This window comes from Sus scrofa, chromosome 9 (genome assembly GCF_000003025.6).
Source record: "Sus scrofa isolate TJ Tabasco breed Duroc chromosome 9, Sscrofa11.1, whole genome shotgun sequence".
In the NCBI taxonomy this organism is placed as follows: Eukaryota; Metazoa; Chordata; class Mammalia; order Artiodactyla; family Suidae; genus Sus; species Sus scrofa.
The window spans coordinates 44077673-44099259 of record NC_010451.4 but is presented as its reverse complement, the minus strand read 5'-3'; the positions used below and the strand labels follow the sequence as shown (position 1 = coordinate 44099259).

The 21587-nt window shown below is 51.4% G+C and overlaps 1 long non-coding RNA gene across 1 annotated transcript; it reads left to right on the top strand.

Moving 5' to 3' along the window:
* Window positions 360-19723, top strand: LOC106504886. Its single transcript, XR_001298829.2, has 3 exons — window positions 360-3717; window positions 5178-5614; window positions 16282-19723. It is a non-coding gene; the product is annotated as an uncharacterized LOC106504886 (long non-coding RNA).

Here is a 21587-nt window from a genome sequence, read left to right as displayed (position 1 = left end):
GACAAAGTCAGGACCTTCTGAAAGCAGAACCAGCGATGGAGAGACTGGCGTTGCTGGAGGGAGAGGGAGGGGGATGAGTCAAGAATAAGGCCCACACAGAGGCAGGGGCTGGAGTGCAGAGCCAGGGCCTGGAAAGGGGAGAGGCAGGGCCTTTGGGGAGGACTGGCTGGGCATGGACTGTGGGCCTCTTAGAACAGAGTTTTGTGGCAGAGGACAGGGCTGAGTAGGGCAGCAGATGTAGCCACAGTGGGGTCATTCTCATTTTTTTTTTTTTTTTTTAGGGCCACACCCACATCATTTGGAAGTGCCCTGGCTAGGGGTTGAATAAGAGCTGCAGTTGCAGCCTACTGCCACAGTCACAGCAATGGCAGATCTGAGCTGCATCTGTGACCTACCCCACAGCTCACTGCCATGATGGATCCTTAACCCACTGAGTGAGGCCAGGGATCATACCCGCATCCTCCTGGATACTGTTCGGGTTCCTTATGGCTCAGCTACAACACAAACTGCTTTTGGAACTATCTTCTCTCCCTTGGTTATCTGGAATTGGGGTGGGGGTGGGGAGTTGTTTCTCCATAACATAAAATCTCCTGGGGTGGAAGGAGTTAATTTATTCAAGGGGGTTTGGGGAAAGGAGACTTAAAGGTGTCTCCGCTGGCGAAGGGTCCTATGCAAGCAGGAGAGAACTGTCCCCTGGGTCTTGGCTCCATCAAAGTGGTGGTCAATGCAGGGTTCACCACATGCCCAAGGCCCCTGGGAATCCCAGCCTCCCCGCTAATTGTGACATTTCGCGGGCCATTGTCGGAGGCCTAATTGCCTGCCACAGAACACAGCTCAGCCATTTCGCCTGCTGGTGGGGGCTGCTCAGTGCCGGCCTCCACTGTTCGCGGTGGCCCGGCGCCAACAAGCAGTCCTGGAACAAACCTGCAGCGGCCGGCAGGCGTGGCCCATCTTTATGGGCGCCCCATGAGGGCCCTCAGTGTGTGCGTGTCTGTGCACGTCTGCGCAGACCTGTGGGCCTGGGAGATGTCCTGGGCTCAGCCCTCAGCGAACTTCAAGGTTGGGGGGTCATGGAGGTGTCCGGGTTTAGGGTGGGCGGAGGTGTGGCAGAGGGGCCCGCGCAGTGATGGAGACTCCAGAGGCAGGCGGGTGGGTGTTCAGAGAGGGGCGGGGGCGGGATGCCCGCGGATAGATGGAGCAAGGCCAAGGGCTCTGTGCGCCCCCCTCCGCCCGAGCCGCAGCGTCCCAAAGCCAGACCCTGGGCCGACCCTGTGCTGCGACCTCGCAGTCAGCCCCCCGGCTCCTTCCGAGACCTCCCAGCTCACGAGATAAGAGGAAATTTCGCCAGAGATCCATGTGAAAATAGGTGTATTTCTGGATAAGCAGCGAGCCTGAAAAACGGCTGAGCCAGAATCTGCTCTGCTGACAGAAGATCTATGTACCAAATTCCTCTTCAAAATCTGTTTCTCCGGAGCTGTGCCGATCTGGGGGAAGTTCTTGGTGTCAGGTGCCTGGGCTGCCGCTGCTCCAACCTTTCCTGGGCCACTGTTTCCCAGCGTGAGTTCTGGTCACGTTAGGCTGCAGCAGCAGCGCAGGCCGGGCTGGGAGCAGAAAAGTCAAGAGGGATTTGAATGGCAAAAAGGTCATTCTCATGCATTACCCTGGCTGGGTCGGAAGTTGGCGTGATGCAGCGTGACACCCATCCTGGCGGCTGAGAGAATAAGTGATGGCTATATTTATGTTTCCATCTAAATGCATGGATCAAAGCAGACACTTTAATCTATTCAACAACAGCCCGAGGATTAAAAAGTTGCAGGCAAATCACACTCTTAAATTGGTAATATATTTTTGCTTGTCACTTGACAAATCATTTTAGAGAGTGACTCCAGGCCGGGTGGGGGACCTGGAGATTTGAACTTGGCTCTCTGCTGTAGCGGGCCCCGGCACCATAGAATGTGACATGAATCCCCTCACTTGCCATAGTCCCTGTGAGTCATGGCACAGGACTCCTAAAAGGGGTGGGGGAGCTAGTGGGGAGCAACAGGCCTAGGGTCACATCTCCAAATCTGTTTTAATCTCCAAACAGCCTAGCAGGTGGGTGCTGTAAAGACTCCCATTTTACAGAGCAGGAAAACCAGATCGTGGCTTACCTGAGCCACACAATAATACGTTAGAGAGTGGGATGCAAAGCTAGATGTCCCGACTCCAAGTACAGTGCTCTTGTCTCTGCTGGAGCTGCAAGGACCGCAGAGAGGAGCAGAGACTCCTCAGCCACTTGGTTTGTGACTGTTAGCAAGTTCCTTTACTTCCCAGTTTCCTCATCTGCAAACCAGAGATAATGATGGCATCCATCTCCTGGGGTTGCCGTCAGGAATAAATCAGATGACGCAGGGGAGGCATATGGTGAGAACACATGTTTGTGCTGAGCTCTGAAGGACAGGACCAGACAGTGGTGTGTCTGGAGGGTGGGAAAGGAACTCAAAAGCGTGACATTTGAGGAACAGTTGAAGTAACTGGGGCTGCTGAGTCAGGAATAGAGAAGGTGTCTCCTAACGTAGGCTGGATTGTGGAAAAAAAAAAAAAAAGGGAGAGTTGATTTGCTCCATGTGGCTCCAAGAGGGACAACTGAGTCATTAAAGAGATTGATGGATTTCAGCTAGAGAAAAGCGAGAAATTACTAGTCAGAGTTGAGCAAAGAGGAAATGAGGAGCTCAGGGTTCTGGGAGGTGTGGGGGTTAAGGCCAGATGAGCACTTGGTGATGAGGTACCAATAGACACGCTTGTCCAGGCTTGACATTTAGACCAGATTTCCTTTAAAGTTCTTTCCAAGCAGCAGAGTCTAAAATTCCATGGTTGTAAGGTCAGCTCTCAATCATTTCCGGCAATAGAACAAGGATAGTTGGGTAGTCTACTGGGAAAAAAAAATCTTTTTTTTTAAGGCATTCTTTATATTTAATGATTTATTTTTTTTTCTTTTTTCTTTTTTGGCCGCATAGGTCAGGTGCTTAGTGTGGGATCTCAGTTTCCAGACCAGGGACTGAACTGGACGGCAGTGGTGGAAGTGCCCAGTCCTAACCACTAGATCGCCAGAAAACTCCCTCATAATTTAATTCTATTGATTTAACCTGTGGGGTATGTGGGGTGGCATGGTGGTTCAGAAGTGGGCCAGGCGGCACGGGAATGGCAAGGCATCTGCTCTGAAAGGAGGTAAGCTAGCGGTGGGTGAAGGAAGAATGTCTATCCCCACCAGATATTGGCCAAAATGGTCTGAGGCACTCTGGCCAGTGCCGGCCAACGGAAAAACCTTGGACTTGCAGCTCTGGAGACTTGGGTTTCCATCTGGCTCCTTCTCTTAATATCTGTGTATCCGCCTCAAATCCCCTAATGTCTCTAAGCCTCAGTTTCTCCATGTGGGAAGCAGCTTCCTTCCCTGTTCACCTTTTAGAAGCGGTGTGCTAACTGGGGAAAAGCAGGCCTTGCTGCTGCCTTGGCTTTGGGAGACCGGCGCTGCTCCTGCAAGAGAGGGGGCGCCTTGAGCTCCCCGCAGCCGACTGGGCCCTCGTCGTCTCTCGGGGCCCCCTCCCCTATGCGGTCCCGGGCTGCGGCTGCGGGGCGCAGGCGCGGGCGTCGGGGGCGGGGCCTCCGCCAAGGCGCGCGGCCAAATCGCACCACCTGTCTGCGCGGAAACCGAGCGCGGGTGTCGCGTTTGGAGCGCAGGTAATTGCTGACGGCTAAGCCAGCTTTCCCCGCAAATGGTCCCGGGGCGGCGGTAGCAGCCCGCGTGGTTCCCCGCCCTGGCGCGCGCTCTACGCTTTCCAGCGCCTTCAGCCGGTTCCCTCGCGTGAGCCTCAGAACAGCTAAAGCAGAGAGGTCAGGGCATTATCGGATTCGTTTTACCAGCGTGGAAATAGAGAACCAGAGGTTAAATCTCTGGTCCAGGGTCCCAGAGCCAGTCAATAGTGGGCCTGAACCAGCCCTCGAGGTCACCCGACTCTTAATTCCATTCTCCTCGCATGACCCGCGCGGCATGTAGTTCAGCAAACATTTATGGAAGGCCTCGTGTGGGTCAGGCGCCGAGCCAGGTGCCAGGGGTGCAGGCCAGCGCTCTGGCTCCCTTCCTGGGAGGGTGCAATTTTAATCCTCCGGTTTGTTTTCGAGGTTCCTAGCCCTATCCTGCGGGCCTGCGGCAGACACCCAGGAACCTGAGGTGCTTTGCCATGCTAGGGCTTTCTCAATCTGACCCCAGTCTACCTTTGTGGCTTCATTCTCCCCTGTTTCCTCCTGGGCCCCTGCGTCTAGCTGCCCAGGTCGACCACCCACTGTTCTACAGCTGTGCCCAGCGCCTCTTTCCAGCCAGGAACTTGGCTTGTCTAAACCTACTTGTGAGTTCAGGCCCAGCTCAAGTGTGACTTCCTCCCCGCAGCCTTCTTTGATTCTCCCCCCCTTCCAGATTCTTTCCCATCAACAAATGGGTCCTTGCCCTGTGCTTAATGCCCTTTGCATTGGCCTTTGTGATGACAGGAGGATACATGGTGCCCTGTTCCAGTGTGGCTCCCCCACCCCTTCCTTGCTGGATTGTGGGCTCCTCAAGGCCTGTCTCCTTAATCTATGGCTACCCCCCCAACCCCCACCGACCTTGGTGCCTGGCCCACGGGAGATACTCGGGGACACAAAGGAGATGGTATTTTTGAAACCGTTCTGTAAAGTACCACACAGTGCTAATCCTGCAGCTAAAACTGAAAAGTGTTTAAAATCCTGTAAAATGAGATTCTTCTCAACCACCCCCAATTTTTAAGTTCTAGATGCTTTTCATTATCAATCTAAAATCACAGTAAAAACAGCAACTTAACAGGTATTGACCTTTTTGTGCCTGTAAGTATTAGCTATGATTATTATTGCAAGAGGAGTATATATATGTGTATAAAATCTCTCCATTTTTCCATTCGTTAAATGATCACTAAGACAGTATTGAAATGTCACAAGTTTTCAGTGTGCTTCAAGAAATTCTTAACAAAATGTCCCCCCAACCTCCACCCTCCCTGTGCCTTCGTGACCACTAGTTCTCAAGGGCCTCAGTGGATGGAGCTTGTGGTTGTCAGGTTTTACTGCTAGGCCAGGAGCTAACCCCTGACCTAGCAAGGTACTCCACAGTCTGTGAATTTGTCTCTTTTTCCTAGGAGCGGAACCAGCAGTCCTCCTCTCCTTGCCTTTTGGGGCCAGTGGGCATGTCCAGGGATGGGGTCACGCACAGGTGTCTTACAGAGAAATGTGCATCTCGGAGTCTGTCAACAAAATTTTTATTTCAAGTCTGTGCAACGTGAGGATTGTTGAATTTCTGTCCTTCTGGTATTTATGGAGGACCCACAAAAAGAACTACTCTGAGTAAATAAACAGAGAAGATTAAAGGCTGTCCTCTATGGGGGGCACCGTTTATGAGGCAACAAACCAGGAGAGTTGTCTCTGGGATTTTGTGATGCTGCTCCAGCCCTGCAGTGGAAACACATCTCATTTACGAGTCATTTCAGGAAGTTTAGGCTCCTCAGCTTCTGAATCGTAGCATCCGGAGGCTCTGAGTCTATGTGTCTGTTGTGGGAGTGTCCCTGCGAACACACAGGTGAGGATGGGTGTGCATTTCTCTCTGTGGGGGGGGGGTCTGTGTGTGTCTAAGGTGAGTGTGTGCACCAGCTGTGTGTGAGGGTGTGTATAGAGAATGTACACTGAGATGAATGTGGATCTATCCAGGGTTATGTCTCTTTTTTTGTCGTTTTTAGGGCTGCACCTGCGGCATATGGAGGTTCCCAGGCTAGGGGTCCAATCAGAGCTGTAGCCGCTGGCCTACACCACAGCCACAGCAATGGCAGATCTGAGCCGAGTCTGCGACCTACACCACAGCTCACGGCAACGCTGGATCCTTAATCCACTCAGTGAGGCCAGGGATTGAACATGCGTCATAATGGATCCCAGTCGGGTTCGTTTCCACTGAGCCATGATGGGAACTCCCAAGGATTATGTCTTATGTTATTATGTATGAATGTGTATTTGTGTGCAGGGATCTGTGTTTTTGAGTGTGAAAGTGGGTCAGTGGTATATTTGGTGTGAACACGAGTCTGAGTTGGTGGCATGGGTCTCTTTGGTCACAGTGGAGTGTGGAAGTGCACCTCTCAGCATGTGCCTCTGCCCGAGTGGGTGGGTGGGAGAGGGTGGTGGGTGAGTGTACACAAATGTACGCTCACAGATATGCAAGCTCTGCAGACTGCTCCCTGCAGACTCTGTGCCCAGCTCCTAGGGCTCCTCCTGGCTTGGTTGCTACCTCTGGTCCCTGGTGATTCCGCCTTGCTGGTCCGCAGAGAGATCAACACCCTACAAACCAGCTGCCTTATTGGCTGCGGCTCACTCAGTTGGCCTCCTGATGCCTGTAGTTGCCGTGGAAACCAAAGTAGGTCTGTTTCCATCTGCCACCGGGTCCTTGGGCTAGGGCAGCTTGGGGCCAAAGCCACCGTAGTGAAGGCTGGCTGGGGGAAAGCACAGAGGGGTCTGGGGGACCCTCTGAGCCTGCTTCTCACATCCTCCTGGAGCCTCTTTTCTGCCTCCAAACACACAAGGGTGAGTCCCTGCTGTCAGGCAACAGGGATCAAAACAGCCCTGTTAGACAAGGGCCTGAGCTGTTGACTTTTTCACACACATGCAAAATCCTCCTGGAAAAAAAATTTAAGACGTATGCTAATTCCACATTATTGTACATGTCATTTGTACACCATTAATTCAGTGCCTAAAATAAAGTGGCTTTTAGGAGCGAGCTGGTGCTGTCTGATGGGAGAACGCTGTACATGCATTTGTGGCTTGGTTTTATAATAGGCATCTGCTCCAAGTTCACTGCGTTGGGAGAACTTGCACATAACAGTGTTGCGCACTGAAGAGATCACAGATCCTGTTTAGTTTTGAAAAACTGAGTAGCAGGCACAAACCTAGCTGTGTAAGCAAAGGGCAATACATTATTAGGGAGATGCATAAAAGTGGCACAGCCATAAAACAAAGCTAGGGGATGATTAATTCCGGAGTAAGGATAGTGGTTAACTCCAGCGGTTAACGGGGAGCGTCATGGAGGGGTGGGTGGGGGGTGCAGAGGAAATGGGGGCTTCTAAGGCACTAATAACACTGTGTCTTAACCTGGGTGGTGGAGACTCAGGTGATTGTTACTCTTTCCACAGCACATACATATTTATACTCTTCTGTTTGTGCGACCCTACATGGCAGTGACAAATCACTCATGCTGAGCTTGTGGCCCCGGCTCGATTTGGGCAGCTGGTAAGAGGCAGTGTGGGAGTTTCCATTGTGGCTCAGTGGTGATGAACCTGACTAGTATCCGTGAGGACTTGGGTTCAATCCCTGGCCTCGCTTGGTAGGTTAAGGACCTGGCGTTGCTGTGAGCTGTGGTCCTTACCACAGGTGGACTGTCCAACTGAACGAGGCCAGGGATTGAACCCTCATCCTCATGAATACTTAGATTCATTTCCGCTGTGCCATAATGGGAACTCCATGAGTCAAGTACTTTTGATGTTGCTAGAGTGTAGTGTCAGGGCTCCAGGGCACCTTCTCCCTGGGGGATGCCGGAGAACCCCCCAGGGAGGCAGGATTACCTGTGTCTGATTGTTCTTGGTGCTCAGAACTTGGTGGGCAGACGAGCTTTGTGAGCAAGCTGCAGGCCGCAGGAGATGGGGGCCGAGCAAACCAAATAAGAGGGGTTTCTCTTGACTGTTTAATGATGAGAATTCAGCATTGGAGGTGGAAGGTCCCTGGTCAGGGACCAGTCACCCCAGGCAAGGTGGCGTCCACCTCAAGGACCACAGCAGTTCCAGGGGAGGGGGTCTGATGCCTGTCATTCCTGTATCCACTGAACACATGGTGGGTGCTCAGTATTTATTGGACAAGTGTCTTTGGAGCAAATTCATTGTCATCGACGTATTAGAATTTGACGATTGGGGAAATCTCAGGAGGAAGCCTGGTGGTGTCAGAGGTCCTTGTCATCATCACCCCTCTCAGAGGCAGAGCATGGGTTGTGGAAACAGTCGAGGGTCGGAGTCTTGACTCTTGTATTTACCAGCTGTATGACCTTGGGCCTCTCTAATCCTCAGCTTCTTCATCTCCAAACTGGGTGCCTTTAGTACCTGTGTGTGGCACATGAGGATCAGATGAGACAAGTCATAAAGAACGCTCTGTGCCCTGCTCAGCCCACAGCAGATGGTGGCGTGGGCAGTGTGGTCACCGGGTGGGAGGGGTGCACTGTGGCATGGAAGTGGCATGGGGAGAAGTCTGGCAGGAAAGCAGGTGGGTTCATGGTGAGGCTTGTTTGCAGGACAGGCGAGAGCAGCGGGGGGGTCCTCAGGTCAGTGATGTGTGGAGCTGAGAGTGAGAAAGACGAGCTTTGGTGAGGGGAGAGCCATGCTTCGTATCAGGCAGGATGTGCACTTGGCCACTCATCCCTTCATCTGCTGCCCACTCAGCAAAGGTGTCCTAAGCAACTCCTCTCTACTGAGCACAGTTCTTGGCACCAGGGATACAGCAGTGGCCAAGGAACTTTGGAGAAATCTTGTGCAACCCTTTATCATTCAGTAACTGCCTCAGAAGCATTTGTCCACTGCACGATTTTGTATTTCTCTGCGCTGTGCTTTCTAACAAAAGTCTCTTTCAGAATGTCCTAGCCTCACCTGGGCAGACTGTGAAGGAGAGGGAAAGTCTGTCCACATTTAGATGAAGAGAATGGGGGTGCGGGACTGGGTCATGTCGTGAGACTAGAGGAAGTGGTGGAGCAGGTGGCGCCAGCCCCAAGGAAGGCCTGCAGGGAGGGATGTCCCAACTTGATGCTGATGGGAAATTCAGGCCAGGAATTCAGCCAAGCAACAGGTCCCTTTCCTCCCTGCCCAGCCCCTTCATCCATCTGGGACCCTGCGTCTCATGGCCAGCATGGCCATGACTGGCTGACTCCAGATTTTACCCAGTTCTTGACTGTCACTGTCCTTCCCCCTAGCCTGTGGCCCCTGAGCCTTCCGCCTAAACCTTCCTGCCCCGAAAAGAGCAGTAGCATCAGGGCCAGAGAGAACCACCCACAGCCTCTTGGAAGTAGCCCCTTTCTCAAGAGTCAAGATTAATCAAGACCAGTAGAATTAGCAACCATGGTGATATAGTCCAGTGCGGTGTTCTGGTAAATTCTTGGTTCCGGTCTGCAAGGATACTGTACTGTGTGGCGTAGGAGATCCTCCCCAAGTTGTGACGCGTCCACAGGGCAATGTCGGTAACCCTGAGAGCAACACTCTGTCCTGGGGGTGCTGTATTAGTCAAGAGGATGTGGAGAGCTATCCATTTATTTGATTTATTATATAGCATTGGCTCATGCAGTTACAGAGGTCAGGAAGTCCCATGATGTGCCATAAGCAAGCGGAGAACAGGGGGCCAGTGGTGTAACTCAGTCCAAGCAGGAGGTCAGGCTCCTAGGGAGCTGGTGGTGTAAGTCCGGGTCGAGTCTGCAGGCCCCAGACCCAGGAGCACGAATGGATGTTCCAGCTCAAGAGGAGAGCAGATCCGCCCTTCCTCTGCCTTTCTGTTTATTCAGGCCCTCGGCAGATTGGTTGAAGGCCACCCGTATCGGTGAGGGAGACCTTCTTCACTTATTCTACCGATTCAAGTGCTGCTCCCTTCCGGAGTCACCCTCACAGACACGCCCAGAAACTGTTTTGCCGGCTGGGCATCCCTTAGCCAGTCACATGGACGTAAAATCAACCATCACAGACACTCAGCTCTGCAGCCTGCAGCCTGGCTGACAGCCTAGAGAACTCAGTGGAGTATGGAGTTCACTCTTACACTGGGGCCTTTGCTCCAGCACTTCCCCTCTCAGCCTTGCCAAATCCTACCTGCAGGAGTGAGTGAGAAGAACACAGCCTCTGGAGTGCAGGGCTCCAAGCGTAAGTCTCAGCTCTGCCCGATTCCACATGAGCTTGGGGGAGTCATGGAAGCCCTGGCCTCTGCTTCCTCCTAGGTGAGCGGGGTCTTGCAGGAGGATGTAAGGATCATAGGTGAGGCGGGTAGAGCCCCTGGCACCTGGCAGAGTACTCAGCACATGGCTGGATTCGGTGCCTTGGTTTCCTTTTTGGAAAAAGGCAGAGTATGCAGACCTTATTTTAAATGTAGCTTTTTTTTTTTTTTTTTTTTTTTTTTTTTTTTTTTTTTTTTGTCTTTTTGCTATCTCTTGGGCCGCTCTGGCGGCATATGGAGGTTCCCAGGCTAGGGGTCCAGTTGGAGCTGTAGCCACCGGCCTACGCCAGAGCCACAGCAATGCGGGATCCGAGCCGCATCTGCAACCTACACCACAGCTCACAGCAACGCCGGATCGTTAACCCACTGAGCAAGGGCAGGGATCGAACCCGCAACCTCATGGTTCCTAGTCGGATTCGTTAACCACTGTGCCACGACGGGAACTCCAAAATGTAGCTTTCTAAAGCCCACCTCTTCCATGAACTCCCCTCGGCCGCCAGAGCCCTCCACCCCCACTCCTCTCCAGTCCTGTGCTTCTTCTAGGCCACAGGCCCTTGATCATAGCATCCTTGGAGGCCAACTCGTGTGTGTGTGTGTGTGTGTGTGTGTGCGCGCGCGCGCGTGTGTGTGTGTGTGTGTGTGTGTGTGTGTGTGGTGGGGGTGGGGTGGGGGATGGAGGGGACTGTCATGTTTATTGCTAGTCATGGAGCACAGGCAATACATGGAGAATGTTTGCTGATTTGTGGTGGTGGGCAGGGGCTGCCTGGGAGAAAAACAGCTGAAGGCTGCTCTTGTGGCCTTGGCAGTCAGGACCTATCCAGGCTGGCTGCAGGGTTGGGGCTGGGAAGGGGCTGGCAGCTTTCCCCCCTCCCTTGCCCCCCATCTCCTTTTAGGGGCTTCTACCCTCTCCTCCCTGACCTTGTTTCTCGTTGGCTCAGCCCTGTCCTGCTAACGAGCTGAGCCAGCCACTTGGCACCCGCCTCTGTGATGTGCTGACTCAGTCCTGTGGCTCCTGCTTCCTCTGCCCTTGTTTGAAAATGCCAAGTTAATTGCTCTCCAGCTTCGGGCTGCACTGGCAGGGGCATGGCCCCCCTTTCTCCTCCCTTTCCACATGCCCTGGGAGGGGGGACAGGCCAGTGGTCTCCAGCCCTGGGCCTGCCCCCTGTGGACAGGGTGGTGTGGGCGGGTGGGGAGAGGGCAGAGGAGCAGAGAGGGGCTGTGGCCGTCCTTTAGGGAGCAATGGAGAGCGGCCGGGGTTGGCACTTGTGGTGGAGCCTGGTTTCCATATTTCCTGACCCTTGGGATCTGGGAGATGCCAGCCACTGCCAGGGGGGCCCTAGATAGGAGAGCAGGAGGGGGGCTGTGAGCACTGGTGGGTGGCCTCTCAGATCTGTTCAGAGCTGAGGGAAGGAATGAAGGAGAGGGAGAGAAGGAAGGAGAAGTGGGAAGGAAGGAAGGAAGGAGGGAAGGAAGGGAGGGAGAATTGCCCAGTGGCGATTCTTGCGAAGAGAAGCTCTCATGTAATCCCCACAGGATGGGCCACAGATGCACCATCCAGGGTGAGAATCACAATACTTAACACCATCGTGGCACCAGCCCTTACTAACCAGGATGGATGCAGAGCCAGGAGCTGGGCAGGATCCTGGAGGCCCCTGAGCTGTGTCAGAAGTAGAGCCTTTGGTTGCTGGGTCAGGGGACGTCGGGGAGGGGAGAGGAGGGTGGTAACTCCAGTGGAGTGTCTCAGTGTTTTCACAGCCCAAGTTCCGCAGTGGCCGGGCCCTTGGTCTGTTTGCTCACTGCTGTGTCCCTGAGGCCCAGCAGGGCTCCAGCCTTTGTTGAGCGAGTGGGTACACAGGGAGGGTGCCTGTCAGCCTGGAGCCGAAGGGGAGGGAGCTGACCTCCGTGGGAAGTGGCAGAACCAAGACCTGGGTGACAGTGATCAGACGTCACTGATGGTCTGACGGGGAGCCGGGGAAGGTGTCCCCCAAGGGCCTGGGGGACAGAGGAGGGGTGAGCCCAGGAGCCAGGTAGACCTCCAGAGGCCCTGGGGTGAGGCGAGCTGTGTTGAGAGCTATGATGAGAAGAGAGGAGGAAGGCAGAGACGGATCAGAGAGGAAGCTCCAGCCCCTTGGGGGTCTTGAAGCGTAGACAGATGAGAGGAGTCTCTCTGGTGCGAAGCCACTACCTGCCCGGGGAGCACCCTGTTTCCAAGTGGGTTTTTTGGCCTCGGCATCCTTGCAGTGACCTGGGTAAGGGAAGCAGGGCCTCTTTCTGCTTTTCCCTTCTTCTCTGGGAGCCCAGGAAGGTTGGGGAGCGGGGGCAGGGAGAGCTGTGGACCAGGTAGGCCCGCCCTCTCAGCTTTGTTCTCCCCAAGAGCTGCTTCTGTTTACCTTCCCTCCAAAAGGGGAGCCTGTTTCAGATCATCTTCCAACTTTTCAAACCAGAGGCTTTCCGCAGACTGCAGAGCAGGGAGGAAGGAGGGGAGGAGAGGTGAGCACATGAGAGACAGCAGGCTTCCCAAGTCCATGGCCATCAGCTCTGGGTTCCAGACCCAAAATGCACCTGGGAATTAGCCTTAGGGACCAAGGGACCCCAGGGACAACTCCCTCCACCCTGGATGGGGCCAGTTTCCATGCTTCCCAGGCCCTGGCGGGAGTCTAGCCAGAGCAGACCCCCTCCCCTCCCGCCTGGAGCTTTGGGGCCTGCGGTCACGTGCTCCTCTTCTCTTCCTTCCTTGGGTCTCTAGCCAGCCCGCCGGCTTGATGAATTAGCCCCATAGATATTCCGTCGGGAAAGCAAACACATATCATATATATCTTTGACAAGTTATTATTCTCCCTTATCAGGATTCGGGTGCATCTTACGCCCGCCATTACTCACGCTGCACCCCCGCCCGCCTGGCCCGGGCACCGAGCCCACTACACGGCAGTGCCCGGCCACATGCCCCTGCCCAGGATATGTGTGGCGGCGGGTGCCTGTGTGTGTGTGGAGAGCTCCCACCCTGTCCTCGGGCCTGAACCTGACTGCCTTTAGGCCCAATTGACTGGACATCATTCCCTAGGCAGAGGCTGGGCCCAAGACGGATCTGGTGGCATTCTTTGGGCCTCTCACAAGATCAAGCAGCAGGGGCTTTGTTGCAGGAGTATTCTGGTTTGGGCCTCACCATGTCTGCTTTGTGTGGTTGGATGTGCCCACGCCCCAGTCCCATTCCCCTTTGCTGCTGGGCAGGACTGACTGCTCTGCCATCTCCTACCATACTGGGCTTCTTGGGGCCCAAAGGGACCCTCACAGGGCTGACCCCTGTGGCCCATGAGATGGCTGAAGCCCAGTGGGTGGGAGGCCTGGAGAGGCGGCCCTGATAAATGAGATGTAAGTGAGTTTACGCTCTCAGCCCGGCTGCTGGGCCCCGATTTATCATCTCTTACCCAGAGCATTCCTGCTTCCCCAGAGGCAGGCTCCATATTAACAGGTCCTCTACTTGGGAATATAAATTGGGCCTTTGGAATTGCTCCTGACAGTCTGCAGGCTGCTAATGCTCTCAGACCTTGGGCTGTGGTGGGAGGTACCCTCAGCCAGTGGTGGGGGCCCGACACCCTTCTGAGGAGGCGATGTCCCTCCTGCCTGACTTGGGCTGGGCTGGGGTGGCTCTGGGACTCCCACCCCATCTTCCCCTCAGCTGATGGGAACTGGGAGGGGATGGCATCCCCCTCTCTGGGACACAGACCTCCACCAGCTCAGTAGGGAGTAGAGACCAGAGAGCCAGCCCTTCGCCCACAGAGTCTTCTGTGCCATCCATGTCTGCTCCTTCCCCAGCTTCCTGGGCTTTCCTAGGAACAGTCCCTTCCCCACTTTGGGTCCACCGACTGGCCCCTCCGTGTGCACTGGGTTGTGGAGAGGGTGGGAGAGGAGCCTCCTGTGTGGGTGCCGACGGCCAAGTCCTCCACCGGATTTGATGTAACCCACCGAGCAGGCTTCTGTGTCTAGGCCATGGCCCAGGTCAGTGCCAGAGACATACATGGAGCAGTCCTGCCCTCGGGGGCTCTCAGTCTGCTGGGGGAGGGGAAGACTGATGTCCTGTATTCTGGGCCTCCTGCTGAGTACAGTGGCCCCCTGTACCCCTGGAGTTAATGGTCAGCTAAGGGGAGTTTGGGGGAGGGAGGGTTCAGGCTTCCTAGAGTGGGGAGAGCTTGGGCGGGCAGGACCTAGGACCTGTGTGTTGTTTGCTCGAGGAGAGGGGTGGGTGAGAGCTTTGGAGGGAGGGCACAGGCCATTTTTGGGGGAGTGTTGTGGGCCCCCATTCAGGACTCCTATCATTGCCCTGGTGCTAGAATCCTGCCCTGCAGGGGACCCTTCTCTAGACTTCTCATACCCCCATCAGCTGAGGAGGTGAAAAGGGTGAGCTGGAGTCTGGCATGATTTGGTCTTATGACGATACATCATCTAGGCCTCCAAGCTTCAGTCTGGCAGAGCTTCAGGGGTCTGGGTCACTGTGAGTGTGCAATTTCCCCCTTTCATTGGGGCTGGGGGCTCTTGCCTAGGAAAGTGTGGTTGTATTGGTTGCAGTTAGTCTCACAGCCACTAGAGGGCAGTCCCAGCCCATAGTTCCCTGTTTCCTGCTGGTGGAGGGCCCAGGTAGGGATGAGAACTGGCGATAGTGGGGTGCCAGGGCTGGTGTTCAGACTGGGGTTCCTAGTGCTGGGTATGGGGGTGTCTTTTCTGCTGCATCTCTAGGTTGGGGCCTACTACTGCTTGAGCTCCTCAATCCCAAGTTAGGGAAGGAAAAAAAATCTCTGGAAATTTTGAAGAAAGGGGAAAAAGACATTTTGTTTAGACATTATAGTATCTATGATACCTGTTTTAGTGCTTTTTACAAAAATGGGGTTATGAACATTAAGTTACTTTACAGATGACCATGCAGCCGGTACTCAGTGTCACAGGCCTTGGTGCCAGACCTCCTGGTTGGCATCCCAGCCCCGTCGCCTAATTGCTGAGCGGCCGTGGGTAGGTTAAATAATAACATCTCCAATTCTCAGTTGCCTCTTCTGTAAAATGGGGATTCTAATACCTACCTTATAGGGTTATTGGAAGAGCAAACACCATAAGGGTTACTTAGCTTGTACCCAGCATGTAGTATGTGTTTCCGTGCAGCGCTTCCATTTTCATAATAAGCAATTACAGTTGATTTAGATGGATGAGTAAAGGCCCCATGTTTAAAGCAAAATCACTGTTTTTTCCTTCCATCAGTATTTTAAAGAACCTCACCACCGCCACTACCCACTAAAATAAAAGAGAACTTCTCCCAACCCTGACAGTTTCTAGGCTTTGTGCAGAATAAGTGAGTGCCATTTCACACCTTAATTTATATCACCTGTGGGGTTTCCCTCTGGGACAGAGTGGGGATACTTGGGCCCCCATCCCCCTTGCCACATCATCAGTTGCTGGCTGTGGGAGGCAGTGGCGCCTGGTCAGGGACTCCACTTGGAACCCTCTAGCTGATGCTTTCCTACCACTGCTCTGCGTGAGAATCATGTTAATTTGCTGTAAAAGCTATTACTGCCTGAACCCCACCCCCGAGGTTCTGATTCACTTGGTCTGGGGTGGAGCCCAGGCATTGGGGTGATTAGAGGCTGCCTGGGTGATGCCACAGAGAATGTGGGGGCGGGGGGTGGGAGGGTGGGGAGGACCCGGTAAAGGGAAGTGGCCCCAACCCTGCAGCCTTACAGAATTCTTTTTTTTTTGCTATTTCTTTGGGCCGCCCCCACGGCATATGGAGGTTCCCAGGCTAGGGGTCGAATCGGAGCTGTAGCCACTGGCCTGCCCCAGAGCCACAGCAATGCGGGATCCGAGCCGCGTCTGCAACCTACACCACAGCTCACGGCAACGCCGGATCGTTAACCCACTGAGCAAGGGCAGGGACCGAACCCGCAACCTCATGGTTCCTAGTCGGATTCGTTAACCACTGCACCACGACGGGAACTCCGCCTTACAGAAGTCTAAGGAGATGTTGGGCTTGATGCAGGAAGGTACTTTGAGATGTCAGCAAGGAGGACTGAGTTCTAGTCCTGGCTCGGTGGTTAGCTCTGTGCTTGCATTTTGGTAAGCCCCCTGCCTCTGGGCCTCAGATTCCTCATCTGTAATATGGGATGAGAAGTACCTATTGCGCCTAAGGAGTCATGTGATGTGAGGACCAGATAGTGACTTAGAGCGAATGTGCTTGGAAAGAGTGAAACCAGTTTTCTCTCAATTCTCTTTCAGAGAAGAAAGTGTACTGGTTTCCTAGGGCTGCTGCAGACTCGGTGGCTTAAACAACAGGAATGTGCTGTTCTGGAGGCTGCAAGGCCAGGATCAAGGTAGGGCAGAGTGGGCTCCTCTGAGGGCTGGAGGGAAGACCTGCTTCAGGCCTGTTGGCTCAGCTGTTGTCTCATCCCTGTGTCTTCATGGCATCTTTTCTCAATGCATGTCTGCCACGCTGTCTCAGTTTCTCCCTTTTTATATGGACATCTGTCCTTTTGAGTTAGGGCCCATCCTAATGACCTCATTTAAACTCAAACTCTTATCTCCAAGTCCTGTCACCTGCTGATGCATTGGGGGCTTGGACTTCTACATAGCATTTTTAGGGGACACAGTCCAACCCATAATGTGGAGTGAGCAGGTGCCTGAGGGCTTGATTCAGAAAAGAGCAGCAAGAACAACACCCCCAAAGCTTGGAAGGGAACAGAGTGAGGGCAGAGACCAGGCTCACTTCTACCCTCAGGCAGCCCTCTGCACAGGTCCCTCCCTTTGCCCCCTCACCTGGGGCTGCTTGCCTTCTAGGTTATGAGTGTGTGGGTATGAGGGGATGTGTGGGACAACACACAAGGGAGAGAAAGTATATGTGGTCCAGTTCTGCACACACAAGGCACACTGCAGTCTATGCAGGAGATGCCCCATAAACATGACTCTTAAGTGATGTGGGGGTCTTGAGGGGGATAGCAGGGAGGGGCAGGGGTCTCTCTGTTGGTACCTTTTGGTTACAAAGTATGTGGAATGCTGCAGGCTTGGCCATCTCCATTCCTGCTTTGACACTGGCTGGGAAGAGCAGAGAGATCAGGAATACTGGGGAGAAAGGGCTTCCCATAATACTCAGGCCAGGTGGGGCCCAGAGCTTGTTCCTGACATTGACAAGCATATGGCTCCCTCCCTCCCTCCATCCCCCCTCTCCTTGTCTGTACCCAGAGATCCACCAGGTAGAGTGTAGGGGGAGTCTGCTGCTACCAGGTGTGATGCCATATTTATCAAGGTGAGTTCCTAGAAAGGTACAGGATGCTGAGCATGCTAGGCAAGCTGTCTGGGCCAGCTGCTCCATTCCTGGCTAGCCACTGGAAGGAGGAGATTCTGGAATGTCACCCTAAACAATAATACCCTGATTTAAACAATAGTACCCTGATTTGTAGAGTTTGCCAATTTCTGTGCTGTAAAGACTTCCATCATAACTGATTTCATGCTAACAACATCAAGTCAAAACAGGCTCACAGATCTGAAAATTTAACATTAATACCTTCCTATCCCTGGTATAAAGAAGGAACTGAGGCCCAGAAGTAGATTAGCCCAAGGTCACATAGCAAGTTGATTAGGGGCTCAGCTGGACTATGTGGCCAAATTGTGTTGGAATATGTCTGTCTTCCCAGTGTCACCATTAATAATGGGTCCTCTGAGACAGTGGGTCAGGGAAATGAGTGGCAGACTGGCCATCCAGTGGGATAGCTATGGGAGCTCTGATCACCAGCATGTCCTAATAATAACACCCAACATCACAGAGCCACTAGTAGTTTACCAAGTGCCTTCTTACCTGTTATCTCTAAATTTAATTTCCACAGCAACCTGGGGGGCACGTGTTGTTATTACATATTACAGAGTAATTGTCTGATGTCTAGGTCATGTGATCACTAAGTGGCTGTGCATTCACCCAAACCTAGGTCTTCTGAGACCAGTCCTGCTTCTTCCTACTTCTCAGGATGCTGAGACCATGATGTTACTTCTCAGGATTCTGGGCCAGGATGCTTCTCCAGTAGCCTGACTATTCTCCACCTATAGAAGACCTAGAGCCCCTATGCCATCCACGATGCTATCAGTCTAGTGAAGAGGTTGCTCAGTTAGTACTTACTGGACCATGCCTTGGACCATGGCCAGGGGGCTAACCTTTACCTTCTGCTATTCCCTGAGGGTGGTGCCCTTGATGCCTGGCCACTCTCATCCCACCTGGCCTCATCTCACCCAGGACTGGGACCCCCAGCTTACTTCACCGCAGGTCTTCTCAGGGCTGTCTCCATCCCCTACAGCCTCCCCAGGCCTTTCTTCCAAGGACTTAGCTGACACAGGTGAGGAAGGCATTCATGGTGTCATTTTACTGTAGTTCCTTTCCTGGAATAACTTAGCTTCCTGATCCAGGAAGTCTCAGCCCCAGGCCCGTCTACATCTCTCAGGCTGGGCTCAGCATATTAAAGGGAACTGTAGCTTGTTTGGAAGATAGGCAGACAGACACACAGAAGAACAGAGGGAGGAAAAGAGAGAAAGGCACCGAGGAAGAGAGACATGAAGTCAGATAACCAAAGCCTATATGTGCTAGGCACTGTGCTAAGTCCTTATAGTAACCCTCTGAGGTAAATACTTTCTGATCCCCATCTGAGAGTTGAGGAAATTAAGGAGGCTAGGGAAATTAAGTATCTTGCCCAATATGATACAGCCAATGACTATGAAACAAACTCTGTATATCTGTTATTATCCATTACACTACCGGGCATTCTGGTTAAGAAAAGGGAGGCCAGAGGGAGTGAGACAAAGAGATTGAGAGGTGAGAGGGTAAGTGATGAGACTAGCTGTCCACCCAGCTTGGGGTGCCTTGGTCGAGAGGCAGGGTGCAATGTACCAAGGAGAAAGTGAACCTGATGAGAAGTCAGGATAGCCTTTGCCAACTGTGTGGCCTTGGACCAGTTACTTCACCTCTCTCAGTCCTTTGGCAGGCAGCTGTGCACATGTACCTGGAGAAGCCTGCTCACAACTTGCAGGAGCCAGGTAGGCAAAAAGGACTCTGTCCTCCAAATTATGGGGATGTGTGCTCTGACTACTACTTCTGATCACAGAGGTACAGACAAAAGACAGGTGTCCATTTTTTTGTGCCTCTCTTATTGTTGCAAGCCCTTCCCCCTCTGGCTGAAGTGACTTTCACAGTATTTAAGAGACCAGCACCTTCTGACGCTTAATTTTCCTGTTTTTTTCTTCTTTTGGGAGCCAGATATTAAAAACTAGGACATTTGAAACCAACTCCATCTATGAAGAAAATTAGAAAAGTGATAGTGACTGCCCAGGAAAAGGCAGTCAGGAAAAACCTGACTTTAAGTTTACATCTTAGGTGATCCTTGACACAGAGATAGCCTACAGCAACCAAAACAGCAAAACAAAACAATAATAAAGTCAGCAAACCCTTGGATTTCCATAGTTACCAGATTATTAGATTCAAATAACCAGTGTTCAAAAAAATAAAAAAAGACATACAAATAAGAAAATGTGGTCCATTCAAAGGAAAAAAAAATCAGAAGAAACATCTTTGAAAAAGACCTGATGTACTGGTACCACACTGTCTTGATTACTGTAGCTTTATAGTATTGTCTGAAGTCTGGGAGAGTTATGCCTCCTGCTTGGTTTTTGTTCCTCAGGATTGCTTTGGAAATTCTGGTCTTTTATGGTTCCAGATAAATTTTTGGATTGTTTGTTCTAGTTCTGTGAAAAATGTCACAGGTAATTTGATAAGGATTGCATCGAATCTGTAGATTGCTTTGGGTAGTATGACCATTTTAATGATATTAATTCTTCCAATCCAGAGCATGGAATATCTTCCCATTTCTTTGAATCCTCTTTAATTTCCTTGATTAATGTTTTATAGTTCTCAGCATAGAAGTGTTTTACCTCCTTGGTCAGGTTTATTCTTAGGTATTTAATTTTGGGGGGGTGCTATTTTAAAAGGTATTTTTATATTCCTTTTCTAATATTTCATTGTTAGTATACAGAAATGCAACCAATTTCTGAATGTTAATCTTATATCCTCTACTTTGCTGAATTCGTTGATCAGTTTGATTAGTTTTTGTGTGGAGTCATTGGGGTTTTCTATATATAGTATCATGTAATCTGCATATAGTGACAACTTTACCTCTACACTTCCAATTTGGATACCTTTTATTTCTTTTGTTTGTCTGATTGCTGTGGCTAGGACTTCCAATACTATGTTGAATAGCAGTGGTGAGAGTGCCTTGTTCCAGATTTTAGCAGGAAGGCTTAGTTTTTCTCTGCTGAGTATTATATTGGCTGTGGGTTTGTCATAAATGGCTTTTATTATGTTAAGGTACATTCCCTCTATACCTACCTTGGTAAGAGTTTTTATTATGAGTGGATGTTGAATTTTGTTAAATGCTTTTTCTGCATCTATTGAGATGATCATGTGGTTTTTGACTCTTCTTTTGTTAATGTGGTGTGTGACATTGATTGATTTGCGTATGTTGAACCATCCTTGTGAACCTGGGATGAATCCCACTTGGTTGTGGTGTATGATCTTTTTTTAATATGTTGTTGTATTTGGTTGGCTAAAATCAATACAGCATGTTACTGGTACAAAAACAGACATGCAGACCAATGGAACAGAATAGAGAACCCAGAAATAAACCCAGACACCTATGGTCAATTAATCTTTGACAGAGGAGGCAAGAATATAAAATGGGGAAAAGACAGTCTCTTCAGAAAGTGGTGCTGGGAAAACTGGACAGCTGCATGTAAATCAATGAAACTAGAACACACCCTAACACCATGCACGAAAATAAACTCTAAATGGCTTAAAGACTTAAACATAAGACAAGACACCATAAAACTCCCAGAAGAGAACATAGGCAAAACATTCATTGACATCAACCGTACAACTGTTTTCTTAGGTCAGTCTCCCAAAGCAATAGAAATAAAAACAAAAACAAACCAATGGGATCTAATCAAACTTAAAAGCTTTTGCACAGCAAAGGGAACCATTTAAAAGAAAAAAAAAAAAGACAGCCTATGGAATGGGAGAAAATAGTTTCACATGATGCAACTGACAAGGGTTTAATCTCCAAAATATACAAACAACTCATATAACTCAACAGGAAAACAAAACAAAACAATCCAATTGAAAAATGGGCAGGAGACCAGAATAGACATTTCTCAAAAGAAGACATACTGATGTCCAACAGGCACATGAAAAAAATGCTCAAATCACTAATTATTAGAAAAATGCAAATCAAAACTGCAAGGTACCACTTTACATCAGTCAGAATGGCCATCATAAGTAAGCCTACAAATAAGTCTAAAATGCTAGAGAAGGTGTAGAGAAAAGGGAACCCTCCTACACCGTTGGTGGGAATGTAAATTGCTACAACCACTATGGAAGACAGTATGGAGGTACCTCTGAAAACTATGATACAGCAGTCCCACTTCTGGGCATATATCTGGACAAAACTTTTATCGAAAAAGATTCATGCACCCCTATGTTCATTGCAACACTATTC